This window comes from Ptychodera flava, chromosome 1 (assembly GCF_041260155.1).
Source record: "Ptychodera flava strain L36383 chromosome 1, AS_Pfla_20210202, whole genome shotgun sequence".
NCBI lineage: Eukaryota > Metazoa > Hemichordata > Enteropneusta > Ptychoderidae > Ptychodera > Ptychodera flava.
This window is the reverse complement of record NC_091928.1, coordinates 43,318,026-43,333,265: the sequence shown is the minus strand read 5'-3', so window position 1 is coordinate 43,333,265 and position 15,240 is coordinate 43,318,026. Positions and strand designations below refer to the sequence as shown.

At 37.8% G+C, this 15,240-nt stretch overlaps 1 protein-coding gene across 2 annotated transcripts in view; it reads right to left on the bottom strand.

The window, feature by feature from the left end:
* The window catches only part of LOC139138249 (uncharacterized), a 54,125-nt gene extending 39,900 nt beyond the window's left edge, over positions 1-14,225 (bottom strand). The window contains exon 1 of one of the 2 annotated variants that reach the window (XM_070706555.1): positions 14,094-14,225. The gene's annotated coding sequence lies outside the window, so the exon portion shown is untranslated. Of the gene's footprint in view, positions 1-14,062 lie in introns of both variants that reach the window. The other variant, XM_070706564.1, reaches the window with a different exon arrangement.
* Positions 14,226-15,240: the final 1,015 nt, after the last annotated feature.

The following is a 15,240-nucleotide window of genomic DNA, read 5'->3' as shown; positions in this document are numbered from 1 at the left end:
GGAATGCGTGACTTGTCACTCACAGACAGACATTCAAACTCAGCTTTCACAATACCTTTTTTCTATCTACCTCTTCTGGGAGCTAAGTTCATGGAGTAAAAAAGTTTTTGCCAACATATTTTTGTTAAAATATAAAATTCTACTTTTCTTAAAACTTTACAATGGGGTTGCGGCCATTTTGAATTTCAAGTTTTGGTAAATTTCAAATATTTTGCTTCTCCAGTACCAAATTTTACATTATACCCCCATAGTTTATCATGAATTTTGAAAGAGAATGGTTAACAATTTTTCCAAGGAAAGTTTAAGCAAAAATTTACGTTTAATTTCAAGGCAGTAGGGTATACTGTATGGCATACATGTACAAGTAGCATACTTGCCTAAGGCATTATGCAAATACAATACATGTATGATGTAGCTTCCAACATTAAAAGAATTCATGAAATACAGTGTACATGTAACATTTGCATTTCATAGGTCATCTAGAAAATAGTTTTTCTTCAAAATTTATTATATTGACAAATTTCAAAGGACTTTAGTCTCATTACCATATTCTGAGTGATTTGACCCATCATAAAATATTTTTATGTCAGCATTTTCAAAAATCTTGTTGATGGTAAGATGCTATCATGTACCAATTAAACCTGCCTATCATTATGATCCCTGAAACACACTGTATGAAATGTTTGGACCTATCATTCTGTTTCTTGTACAGGAAGGGTCGGTCCATCACACAGCAGACCAAACGTAGAAACATATATTGGGTTGACCGGGAAACTGTAATGGCAGTTTCAAATCTAGAATCTACAAGTATCTACTTTAATCTAAGTTGCCCTATGGGTTTACAATGCCCCAAAATACAGTGTAGACATTAGACAGATTGTTACAGCCATATGTACAGTACAGTTCTTATATTCCACCATACTAAATACTGGGAATAATGGCAACAAGTTAAAAGAGATATTCATTCTATAAACACAGTACTACTTCTGTTGTTGTAAGTACACGTATTTATTATTAAGCTCACACACACTTAGCAGTCTTTATGTTGTATAGAATTACACTATGATCCCTTTAAAATATCAACTTTACATTTAATCTTATCAGAAGAACAGCTCATTAAACTGTAATACACCTTTAACCCTTGACTTCATTTTGGCTATGATCCAACCTCTATTGTTTTCCAAATTCAGGACTGAACACAGTCTTGGCTGGCTACACACCTTGGCCTGGCTAAGCACAAACCAGCCTAGCCGGCTCAGCGAATTGGTACAGCAAAACGAGCCTCACAGGTTATGCCAGCTCACTAAGTCAAGCGTTACATCAGCCTGCTAGCAAGGGGCTCAATAACCAGATAATTGGGGGTGTGTGGGTAAAAGAACATGCAGGGACACACTGAAATCCAAACATCTTACAGACATTACTGTTATGCCCTAAACTGTTAATCAGAAAACCCACCAACTGCCCTTCCTCGATATTTCATAGTTCCATGAGGAGGAAACAACTAAACATTAGTCCCACTTGTATGTTGGTGTTCTCACCATTTTGGGAGATGACCCAAGATTCAAAAGCCATCATTCGAAAAAACATCAGCTTGTATGAAACCTTGGTTTTCAAAACGATTTTTAGTGTCATTGATACAATGGTACATGTAGGTGGCTAGCAAAGGGAAGGGGATAGTCAGGTGTATCTCTGCCTCCCCCCCCCCACCTCCCCTACATGTATTCATGGTTGAGAAATTTCAAGGGGCAATAGCAATTGGATAAAGAAAATGGCAAGTAAATTAAATTGTCTGGAAACACTTGTGTTTGCACTTTGAATGACTTGACATGATAATAGGTATGTACACATAATTTAGAAAATTTTAATTATAACATTTACAAAACACTTGATAAAGAACAAAGTTATTCATCCTACCAGGTACATATAATTACAAAATGTATGTAACTTGCACATAGAAATAGTACTGGTTACAAAGTAAAATTCAGCATGAACCATTGACAAATTTTCAAGAGTATTCACTTACAACTTTTCCATGAGGAAGATTAGCATTATTATCACAGGAGGACACTTTCCCTGTGGTATTGTTACATAGCAGTAGCCTTCAATTATTGTAACATGGTGTGATAATCAAATAAAGTCTTGTGAGTACTACTTCACACAGACAGCGATTACTGTTCAGGGTTTTCGACATGGGGGATTTCTAGGGCTGAGCCATCCCCCTGTTTTTGGAACAACCTATTCATATGCAAATAACTATACAAAAAGAATGCAGTTTCACAACAAAAGAATATGCAAATTGTATATTGTTATGTAAATCGGCTGTCTCTCTGTTTTTTTTCAAGCTGTAGAGAACACTTGTGTTACTGTAATATCTCTAAAGTTATACAGAGACTATTTCAACATGTCTGATGCATGGGACTTGGATTGGTGTAACGGATTTCTGCAACTGACAGTGAGCATGCAATATTTTCATTTTACCAGAGCATTCCTGACAATTCGCTAATGAAGCTTATCCCTGCAAAGCGGATTGTCATTATTTACAGCAACTTAAGGAGTCTGAAACTAGGGCAATTGATTTGCTGATTAGTTGTTTGGAAACGATGAACTTCAGCTAACCAATTGGCTAAAAGCTTCTAGGGTGCTGCGCATTTCATAGCCCCAGCATTTTAATATGTTAATCAGCAGAGAATGGCCAATGAATTGTCAACTTGCTTGTCAGAAAGGGGCTTCCATAAGACAAGACCAACCCTTTGACTGCCAAAGTCAATATTTGTCACCTTTATAACATATAACGCAGATCATTTTTTTAAGATCCAGACAACTTTTTTCAAATTTTTCCCAAACTTTTGTGAAAAAACTATAGCCAACAAAAAGCTGTGCCCCTTTAGTCCAAAATTATCAAAACAATTGTGGAAAAAATTATAAAAATTGAAAAAATGTTGCACTAACATTTTCGTGGGAAAAATTACAGCACTCAAAAGGTTCAAGAATGGTTGAGAAAACTTTAACCTATATAATGAGGAGATATCCGTTCTCATATATCATAACGAACTATGTCCACGAAATGTTGAGGCATTCTTCCATGAAAATTATACACAGGACAAGAAACACGACTGCTGACAAATCTCGATACAGATGGGTGGAACTGGGAGACATTAAAATATTACAGGCACAGTAGAAAAGGCAGTGATAAATAATTCACCAGGGAAAAAAATGGCTGAATTTGATATTACCTTATTACCACAGATGGGTTGAAAAAGGGGCCTTCAATAATTTATTGGGTTGGAAAGGGTAAAGCCTGTGAATGCAGGTTAGAAGAATCTTTTTTCAGAAGAGAAGGCTGGAAATGGGCTTCACATTTCCACACGTTATGCAAGTACATGTACGGGCTAATCGGCCATTTTCATGACCCCTGTACCTTGTATCCTGTCATTTTCTATTGATGTGACTCTACAAGTCTTTTGATTGAACAGTCAACCATGTTCACTGCAATCTGCACTGCATCGCTACTGCAGTGCAACTTACTTTCACGCAAAAGTTTGGAATTTCCTCTGTCCAAAATGCTAAAGTTTGAAAACTTTGTAGCATGTAAACTACCAGGATATAAAACTGTGTCCGGGACATAAAAACTGTCCATTGATCACCAGGAAGAAGTGGGATCTCAGTAAAAGGGAACAAGGATATGAAACACTACTCTATAGAGCTTGGGAAGGTCTTTTCAGGTGAAAACAGAAAAGGGTTTGTAAGGCTACAGTGCTAACAGTACTGTCACATGGGAAAAGCCTAATTTAGCAAAAGAATCGCTAATCTTTCATGAATTTTGGAATTAATCTTCAACCTCAAACTTCTGAACCAATCAAAAATATTTCATATTTTTGGTTAAATTTAAATGTTTGGTTAAATTTCTATGAATTTTTCTGTAATTTTTTTTTATAATTTTGTACCAAATGGATATCACATTTCATAGGCTACAGTTTTTGGCCAAAATTTTGCCAAAAATCTTGACTTTGGCACTCAAAGGGTTAACCAACAACAAAAATTGTTGATGTGGGAAAGAGGGGGAGGGCTTCTGCTTATAAAGGCTGAACAATCCTGTGGGGGGGGGGATGTTCTCAGAAGCACAGATCATTTCTCCTATGCATGTTTCACAGAAACATGATACACCTCGCAAGGGTGCTGACACTACGTTTGTGCGCCTCAAGTTTCACTGAAATCAACATAATCCGCCAGGCAGGAATTTCAAACCCGTGCAATTCATTTTCAGTAAATTTGGCGGCAGAACAGAGAAAACACACATGTCCAATCATACTTCTCACACTACTGATTTTTGATATCTGCCTTGTGAGGTTTCTATTCAGAGATACAGAGAGGCATGATTCTGTGGCCAATTCTTCGTTAGAAAGTATATTTTCGGTTTTATATCTCAACTGCTCACGTAAATACTGCCTTGTGTAAAGGAAAGAAATATACAACTATGACCACATATTCAAATGTTGATTACATATTTGTATATTAGGTGACTTTTTCGTGTCATCTTTTTTTATAAAGAACATCCGTGTACATCTTTGCCAACTGCCAAAATAAACGATTATCAGATCATTTCCAGTTATCCTATTACTGTGACAATTTAAGAAAGGAAGCGAGCTAATTTTGACAATAGTTGTTCTTCTATACAATTTCTGGACGTACCCGTGGGAAACTCACCAGGTTTCCATGGCAACAAGCACAATTTCTCAGCTCCTCTGAGATCACCTTTCCTGGCAAGACAGAACTACAATTACTAAGATTTAACATTTGCTGAGTTACGATGCTAATGCAAGGTGAGGAACAGTGTTTTCAAATTGTGCGACAAACAAGGCATATTTACCACTGCCAGAGATGGGGGTCTTCAATTTAAACACAGTAACACGAAACTAGATGAACAGCATATGTGATTAAGAAGACAAGATACAATTGCTTGTAAAACATCCTAATTAGCTAGCTCTGTCCTGAGATCTGATGATAAGGCTTCTTGTCAGCATGTGAAAAACCCCAAGCCACACAACACACCAGTGAGATGCCCACTGCAATCAAATTTATGCAAGGTCTTCAGACAGTATACACAAGAGCTGCTGGGTAATTACCGTGTAATTAAATTAGCATTTCAAGGAAGTAATTGCAAGGGCAATTAGCCAGGAGCACTCTTGTGAGGCTTTGGCAGTGTTACACCTCCAACAGGAAGCCCAAACAACATAAGATTTATTTTCACTTTCTTTTCTATTCTAGTGAGCAGCGCCTGATGGATGAGATCAGAGTTGCCCACACCCGTGACACTCCACTGTTCCAAAATAATCACAGTGGGTCAGTTATTTCCGTGACGGTGAACAGATGGGACAATCAGCCGGCAAGAGATTTTGTTATTCACATTCAAATGACAGACACAGCCTCTGTGAATTTCTTATAAACTTTTATCTACTGGTGAGCAGAGAGACAGGAAGGCGTGGGTACTGAATGAATGGAGACGCAACCCTGACATAATGTACTGTTTGAAAAAGACAGTGAACGGTGAATACATGAATTTCAAGACAGTAATTTGATATCTTCTGTCAAAGGATTAGAAACGATCAGCAAACATCAAGATTCCAAACAGATTATATTATGACCTCCAGTGATTTTTTTTCTACTATTTAGTTTTATAATATACAAGATTTGTTTGTCCCCTAAAATTTTACGTTTGGTCAATAAACTTTGAATTGACAGTTTTTACAAATATATATACATAGCCATGTATTATTAATAAGGATTTTTAATGAGGGAATCCTAACTTCCATTATCTGAATCATACATGTATCAAACTGATTATCACTCACACATTCATCTGGTGCTCTATCTACTGACATGGATTTTGATATCAACGGAAGGGATCTGATCATAATGTACACATTTATGTAAGCTTGCGCTTTGAAATAATTTTGCTGACTGACAGCATGCCATGGATTGACCTTTGACCCCTAAACCTTGATAATGCACTAACACTGTAACAGGCTGCTTGTAAAATACATAAGAGGAACTGCAAAGAGAAAAGTCATTCTAACTTGCTTTATACTCTCATGAAACAAGGGGAGAAAATAAACAGCTTATGACTTCAATACCGACCTACATATTCATTTCACCATGACTATCGGTGATCACAATTTTTCGAAATCTTTGCTTGAAAGTGAAGGACTGGAGCGTTTTGCTCAAAATTTCTTCAATAAAACTGTTAATCATATTACCAAATCAAGAAAAAAATCAAGGGTCACTGTGCAATTTTGGTATGAGAGAAAGAAATTACCTGACATTTACAAATATTTAAAATTCAAAATGGCCGCCATTGTGATGTTAACTCTATGGTGAAAAATAAAATTTTCTATTTTTTGAAAAACTTAGTCTAAATTTTTAATACTCCAAGAGCTTTAAAATTAGCCCCCACGAGTGATAGACCAGAAAAGTAATGGAAAAACTTGAAAGTCTAAATATCTGTCTCCGAGGCGCTTTCTACCTTAAATTCAATCACTGATAGGATCGATGCAAATTAATGCAGAAATCTAATGTCACATTGATTCATGATGATTTGATCCCATGACTTGTCCAGTAACAGTGCATGCTGTCATCCCCTCAAGATTACATCAACACCAACAATAACTCCTTATTCCACATGTTGAAGGGAGGCATAGAATTTGGACTGCTTTGTATAAACCTTTATCATATACCCATGCCCATATTGCTACATCCTAGTGACGTTCAATGTAAAATATCAGCCGTGATATTTCACGATAAACGTCGAGATATGCACGATGAACGTCATCAGTTTTAGAGTTTTCCCGAACTACATTAGCAGTTTGTTGGTAAACAACGTAAACAACAAAATGGCTGCCGCTCCCCGCCTGCGAAGCGATGTCGCTGACGTAAAAACTTGAACTTGAAGGGCTTCGAGGAACAGGGTATTTCTGGTTGCAAAATACGGAAATATCAACGTTGAGTCTTGAAATGTTTTCCCATGGTATTTTTTTGGTCAAATTCTAGCAAACATTCTGCCGTTCGCACGGCGCCGGCACTGTGCACAGTCTCCACCGAACAGGTAGTGTGAGCGCGTGGCGTGACAGCGATGTCGCGCGTGCGACGACTGTTGACATGGCAACTCTAAAGGTAAACTAACAAAATGGCGTCCTCTCCGCGCGAGCTCCGTGCCGTACGACGATCGAAATCAGGATAAATTTAAAAGCTGAGCAGTTTTTGATCGGTTACAGTTGTAATAGCATATTGCACCTTAAAATGTTCCTTCTGTATGACGATTTTTGTATCCCGGTGTCTTTCTTCTTGGGTTTCATTGAGATATGGACGACTTGCAGCGATGTCGCGCGTGATGTTGACATCTTCGTCGTATACTTTATGAATGAAGCCTGTTTACATAAACATTCTGATATTTATGCGCAAGGCGTAATAAAGTAAAGCCTCAAAATTATGGTGTTTTTCGTTCTATTAGTAAAAATTCCCTAAAATTGTGGGCATGGGTATATGATAAATCGGTTATTACCCAATATGGCCTGTTCCTGTGTCGTATCAGCATGAGTGTCATTTGTGCTGCGTCAGACACGAGACGAAGTCGAGTGTCTGACGCAGCACAAATGACACTCATGCTGATACAACACAGGAACAGGCGATATTGGGTAATAACCTCTAATTGTAAAACAAATCTTTACGTCTATGTTCTTCAGTAATCACTGACTAAAATAAAAAACGCTGATAAAAAGTTTGGCATGAACTGAAACCATGAATAAATGTTTCTGGTGAGTAGTTTTGAAGTTACAGTAAGTGGATTGGGCTTTTATATCTCCAGTACGGAAGTTATTTGAAAAATTTCACGTAATAAATGCAAGCAAATCCTTTCAATTGATTTTCAAACTCACTGGACATAAGAGTGGATTAGATACCGGTAGGTTAATTATAAGATAAAAAACATCAAAAGAAGTGAAAATGTATCTTAGAAGCTGTTTTCAAGCTAACTAACAGGTAAAAATGGCTCCTGAAAAATGTCACAAATTTTTTTCACTTTCCAAACATTGAATTCAAAAGCCTATACATGTCAGTACTTTTCTTACGCCATCACACTGTACATACAATGTACACACCATGTGAGTGGCTATCCATATTGAAATACCAGTAAATCAACTCTGCCTTGAAGGGTATACTTTGGTCTGTTCCGTTCTGACCCGGGTATCAGGACAACATTGAATACTGCCCTCTAAGGTCTATACTGTGTAATGCACCTTTGGCTGATCCATGTGATATTCCAAGACTTCAGGGGGGGAACAAACTTTTGGAGTCACAGACGATGCTATAGGAAGTTTACTGTAAGCCCCGGATGTCTTAATACTAACACTGAAGTTATTTCAAGCATTTGAATATTGCTCCACTTTTCATTATTTCAAAATGACTGACCGAGTATAAGATTTTTTCTGATATGAAAATGTTATTCTTGAAATTAGGAGCATGTCAAGTTTATGTATGATGGATACAAGTTGTATCGGCAAATGTTGAACTTTGAATCAGTGGCATTCACTTTCACAAAACAGAAAATTTCAATACAATCTCTGATCATTTTATTTTGCCCTCATAGTGATCATGGTGAAAACTGCTCGGCCTACCATTACCATTTTTACCATTATGCACAGTACATTGATAATTTTTCAGTCAAAATGAGGCAATTAATTAGACACAACATTTTGTGGATGAAATGCCAAGGCGGATCACTGTTGCATAAGACAGTAGCAATGAGTTTGGCTTCTATCATGCAGCTGTGACAAATAAACATTGACACAGTGTTGTCCACAGCTTGGAAAAACAGGTGACAAATTTACATAACAATCCATAATTTGCATGTTCTTTTGATATGGAAATGTATTATTTTGCATAGTTATTTACATAAGAATAGATTGCTGGAATAACAGGCAGGAGGCCATCCCTCAATATCCCCATTGCCAAGAACATTGCACTATAAACCCATAATAGAGCAGCATATTTTAATAATCATAATGGACATCAATCATAATTTCAGACATGTCCATGAAATTACATTTGCTAAAACAGAACGTGTGTTCATGTAATTCTATAATTTCTGTGCGTCGGTGTGGGAAAGCCTTCTTATAATTACTATATTGTATTTACAAATTACCGACCATAAGACAAATGCATGGAATACAGTTAATCAACTGAGCAGAGCATCATGGTTCTGTTGGAGTTCATGTTTCAGGCACAGGCAATGGAGGGTGGGCAGAATCTGAAGAACATCTCTGGACAACATGGCTCCAAGTAGCGGACAGTGTGATTAATATTGAATACGATTAATATAAGAAACATCCGCTACATCTGCACAATGAATCAGCCACTTAGTTGTCACTTCTCAACAATGTACCATTATTCCAAGACTTGCAATCGATCACAAACACATTTTCAACGTTCACAAACTAATCGACATTTCCCACACAATAAAGTCTGTCATCCAAAACAAAAGCAGATACAAGTAGCACTTGCTAGGAACATTAACAAATACGATGAGAGATGTGTAAAGGTTAAAGTAAACTGAGCTTGTTATCTTCATAATTCTAAGCCTGCCCTCAAAACACAATACCTGAGTCAACAGAGATATATAATATTGAACAGAAAATGATGTCGGCATGTATGTTTGTTTACTTATTTATGTCTATTTCTTTACTTATCCCTCTTTCTGCTAATCTACATGTACATGCATCTCTTAATCTGTCCATCTTATATAGGGTTTTCCTTTGCTCTAACAAAACCCAAGCATTTATGCCCCCCAGTAAAAACCACATGGATTACAATACTTTACGCAGGGCACTGAAAGAAACATCACAAAAGTCCAAATTTCCAATTTTTGAGCCTACAGTCACTGCATGAGAAACGTGTCATGTCCCCATACAAAGGAATAAAATCTTTCTGTAAAAGCTGATCCTTGAATGACAGCATAAGTCTATTGCCATCAAGGGTACAGTTGGCCCTCTATGGAAAACAGGAACTGTGAGTGTGACAGAGATGATTTTTAGTGTACATCTGACGCATTATCTACAGATTTCTCTGTCACTGTTACATGTAGGTCAAGTTTGGTAAAACCAGTACCACATATTATATCTTAAATACTGTTCCTGAATGATGATGATTTGTCGACCATGCACCACTGAACAAATATACTTTTTCTTATTCCTATTTTTTGAGCTGCAGTGAGAAAGTCGCGAATGATATTTCTGGCTTCTAGTTACGAGAATAGTACATGTGCCAACTTGGTGTGAGAGTTTATTTCCCTCCTGGGTTGTCACTCGCCACCCTGCCAGTCAGTGAAACGCAGTATTGAGCCAAAAACCTGTTCACCTACCTAGATGTAAGGTTACATACAAGGAAGTAACATACCTGCGCTAAGCTTGGACGTTTGACTTTACAGTTGGACAGTGAAACCCATTACTGCCATCCTCTTGGCAACCTGGAAATCAATGCACTTTCCACAGACTTGGCAGAATGACTGTCAACATTTGAGTAAATTATTTTTACATTTAATTTCAAATGTCGGAAATACAAAATGCAACAAGTTCTGCTGGATTGGCAAAGTGATGTTTTTTTCCAAAATGTTTACTAATAGAAGCTTAATTTTTTTGTTCATGCAAACTAGTGTATTTAATTCTGTTTCCATCATGAAAGATCCAAGTACTCAAAACAAATTTCCATATATTTTCTATATTTTTGTCAACATGTCCAAGTCTAAAACTTGACACATGATTTTAAGGCCTGTTTTATGATATTTAAAGAAACCAGATGTCAGGAGAGAGCAATTTCCATGATTTTTTTCTGTGATGACTGTCAGAAAAGGACACATTTTTGAGTAATAAGGAGCATCAATGCACAGTTATCTATTTGTGATCCATGTCAGGTATGATATGTCACCCTCCTTACTGAAATGCATTGCTGTCGGTAGTGCTATACTGCTAGAACAACTACCATTCTCTTTATGATCTTGAGCGTCACAAAACAATTCATAATCCTTTTCCTTTATCCTTGGAAAAGTTAGAACTCTGCACAGAGACATGTATGTGAAAGGGTTAAAGAATATCATCAAAAAGACAGAAATTTCATCTAAATTAAATATGATTCAAACAACACTGTTAGAATAAATTTGAAACAACAGTAATTCCGCGAATAATTAAACAGAATCGCGTATATAAAGACTATGGTGAATGTCAAAAGGTGGATCGTTGTTCTCTATGCTGTTCTCCCCATATTCCTTGTGAAGTGGCCCACAATTACCATTGCTAACTATGGGATTGGGCCAAACCACAGTGTTGAAAGGGTAAGCTCTCAGAGAATGGTTGGAACCATGCTGGCGAGGAAATATCAGGTTACTGAAAGGGCACCTGATAAATATGGTTAAAACACTAAATTGTTTCTAACAGAATCTGACACTGCGTTTACACTGACAACTAAATGCTGATTATAAAGCCTTCCCACTTCACACTTCAATGAAATTGTTTTTCCAGTAAACCTGGATGGCTTTATATAATAGATGACTCCCGATGCCACTCTAGCGGGAAGTCGTTCCAACCATCTGAAGTCACCCTGTTGCTGGACTGAAAATTCATTTCACCGGAAAATATATTATGGGCCTTTTATATTGACTTGAGTTTCTCTACAAATTCCATGACAAAGTAAATAAAATAGCTTGAAAAAAGTAGTGATGACATCACAAATATAGCAAATATAAATGGATACAAGCCCAAGATAACAATTCAAAGGCATTTTTGAATTTAGATATACAGTGTAAATTCAAAATGTAATAGGTTTTCATTTCCTTTGATCAGAGATAAAATATTAAATTAATTAAACAATCTTTCATGGTTTGTCATAATACCACTGAAAAGTATTTGTAATATGTTGCTTAATGTTATTAGGATCAATTTTCTTTTATCGATATGACATAGAAGACTCTTGGGAATATGACATTTTACCTCCAAAACAATGAAATATTTGATAGATAGGAACTGTAATGCATTTCACCTCTGATATTCTACCAACCGCTGCACAGAAACACTAAACGTGTCAAATCAAACAAAAGTCAACACATGACATCAACTGGCTATTTTGAGTTCTCAAAAATTAGGCCACAGAGTGTGAAAAGGTCAGGGGTCATCAAATTGTCACCTGACTTCGATGAATATTGCAGCTACTCACTGAAGAAAATTTCCTGTTGATTTTCAATCCTGTGGACAACATTACCAGTAGACTTTTATTGCCAGCATAATCTTCCTTCTCTTTCACTATTTGATACAACAAAACATAATTTCCCTGTCGACACAATTTCAATAATTTTACAATTTACTGTTTGATAGCAAAAATGCCAGGTTTTTGGTGATTTCCTTGCTAAATTGTATAAAGCCCAACGATATCTGTAGTGATGTAATTTCTTGAATTTTTTTAAGAGAGAGAGTAAGAGACTTATAGAGACAGACTGGCGGACTGTGTCTGAATATTTGACCTTTAACCCCATAATGCTTGGTGTAACCCAATTGTTTTATTTGGAGGGGGCAGGACCATGTATATTTAAGCACACCCAGGAATTAGAGGGTTTCAGATAACCTACTCTGCTGTGGACAACGCCATATTAAATCTATCATACACACCACAGGAAAATCATACACTTTGGCAGAACATATTATTTTCAGAAAAAAAGCCATATTTTTTTCACATGTATGTGATACAAAATACTCAAATTAGCACAAAGGTGAAGACAAACTCAGTCCACAAAAAAAATTCACCGCTGTTTGTGAATACCTCAGAACACACTCTGACATTGCATGTAGAAGTCTGTCAGCCCTTCGTGCAACAAACCAAGGGCAAGAAGAGCTGAGCGGCATGTCCAAAGACAGAGACACTGACAAGCATAAACAATGCTCTAGTTGCATAAATTATGCTAATTGACAGTAATTTGGCTACATTAGGTCGGCTGCTGCTCTGCTACGTATATTTTGGCGCACGGATTTCACTTTCAGAGCCGGATTAATCCAGTGATTTCGACTTCTGTTTGCTCCCCGTGCTCTCCTGTATGCAGATTCGCCAAGCCGATCCCTGAAACCCCATACAACACAGCCATCATGGAAGGCTGGGCACATATCTCAGTTTACCCCACCGACTCGGTTTTTTTTTTCACTGTCAAACCATCACTGTTCCACATATCCGATTCCTATCAAATTCTAATTTGCAACTACCGTTACTTTCTATACCTGATCTGTGGCTGCGCAACACTCGGTGATGTCCTTTGATTGTGATATATAGCTGCCGCAGATCAAATGGGCGAAATTTCAATACACCATTTAGACGCTGCCCAAGGCTTCGCTACACAGTACTATGTGTACGCACGGCTGCGTGACCTCGACTGACTATACATTTACGAACCCACATGCTACCACCACAACATTTCCATGTAGCTGTGAACGATCCGAAACTCCGATATCAAGACAAAATCCGGAGAAATATACGACTACAAGCCCGAAATGGTTACTTTTGCATATTTTTCCTCTCCTCCTCGTGGGTAGTGCCTGTTTAAATTTTCATGAATGTTAAACTGTCTATCCCCGCAGATTTGCAAATGAACGCGGTAGCTCACCAGAAACAGTGGCTGGCTGTCAAAATGGCATTCTGAATTTTTTTGCTAATTTAGCATGCGTAACATCGGGTAAGCCAAGTGTTTCCCGGTGTAAAATACTAATACGCTATTCAAAGAGTCTGAAGTGCGTATAATATGAAACGTGCTCGATATCGCTGTGTGCGTACGGGGCTATACAATTGCGAGGTAATTTTCGTACATAGAGCGTCTCATTGGGTGTTGATGACAAGCAGTGGTGACGGACAAAGAACGCCTTTCACATACCAGCCCCGCGAAGGCTCAAATTGCGGTCCACTGCAACAAATTGTAGCATTTTGGCCACAATACCCTTCGTTAGATACAGTTCTGCCTTTTAGGTGCAAAAAGCATTCAACATACCTCGAAAATAACAGCAAAATGTACTACTTGCCTCGCAGCTTACGGGCGATAGCCTCAAATCACAGCAGTTTGCACGGCCATATTGGATTGGTTGTCCCGACAAGCATTGCGATATTATTGAACTCTGACCTCACAATAATGCAAAAGCGCGCTTTTTCCTGCCGAGGCATGCTTTATCAGTCGTACTTTGGTCTGTGGAATAAGAATAAGCCCACTACAGTGAATGGAAAACGACCCGCCGCCACTTCTGCTTAATTTCCATTACCATTGCGTCGTTTTGGCATAGATCCCACTTTTATCCAGAACAAGGTGTTTATCAAACTTGTGAGATAGAGTGTATTTCAGAAACTGTCAGAGGCATTTTTAAAATTGGATTTCAGCATCAAAGCGGGGAGACCTTGGAGGAGAGCGGTGCTGATTGGTGCTACTTGATATTTTTGTTAGGCATAACGACTTTTGACCGATCTGCCTGACCTTACACCGAAGGTGGGGGCCGAGGTGCGCGGCACTGTTTTTATTGACAAAAGTACTTGACTGCGTCGCCCGAAAGTCGGGTGGGCTTCATACGAATTAAATACGACCTCAACGGGCATGGGATTCTGCACTCACCCTACTTTCTTTCCTAGAATCGATTAGTCAATTTAGGTGCATAAATCCAGTCGTAAATAAGTACGTGCAAACTACTTGTTCAACAAACCTACATCCATGAAAAGCCACTGCGAAGAGGCGTCGTTTATAATTTTAAACACCGTAGGCCTATATTGTGCTACGTATGAAAAGGTCAACATTGTTTGTGCAAATAGGCCTACAGATTGTCAACTTGGCGGAGACTATTTAATTCGCCTATTGCATCTTCACACACATATGTCGCTATGTATTGCATGTGGGCTTAACTGTAGGCCTATGTTACATGTTTAAAAGACGCAGGACTGCACGCAGGGACTGTTCAATTTATAATTACAACGTAGTCTTTATTTCTGAAGTTTGTCTCAAATACAATCATCGCCCAAAGTCGAACTTAAGTCAAATCTGACCATAGGCCTATTGATCGCGGCTTTATTGGGGCTATAAAAGAGCAATTTTACCTCACTTAAAAAATAAAGATCGTTAACGTTGTTATCGGATGACAGTCGAATGGTTAAAGGAAGCGCACATTGAAAACTCAGTATAATTTACAC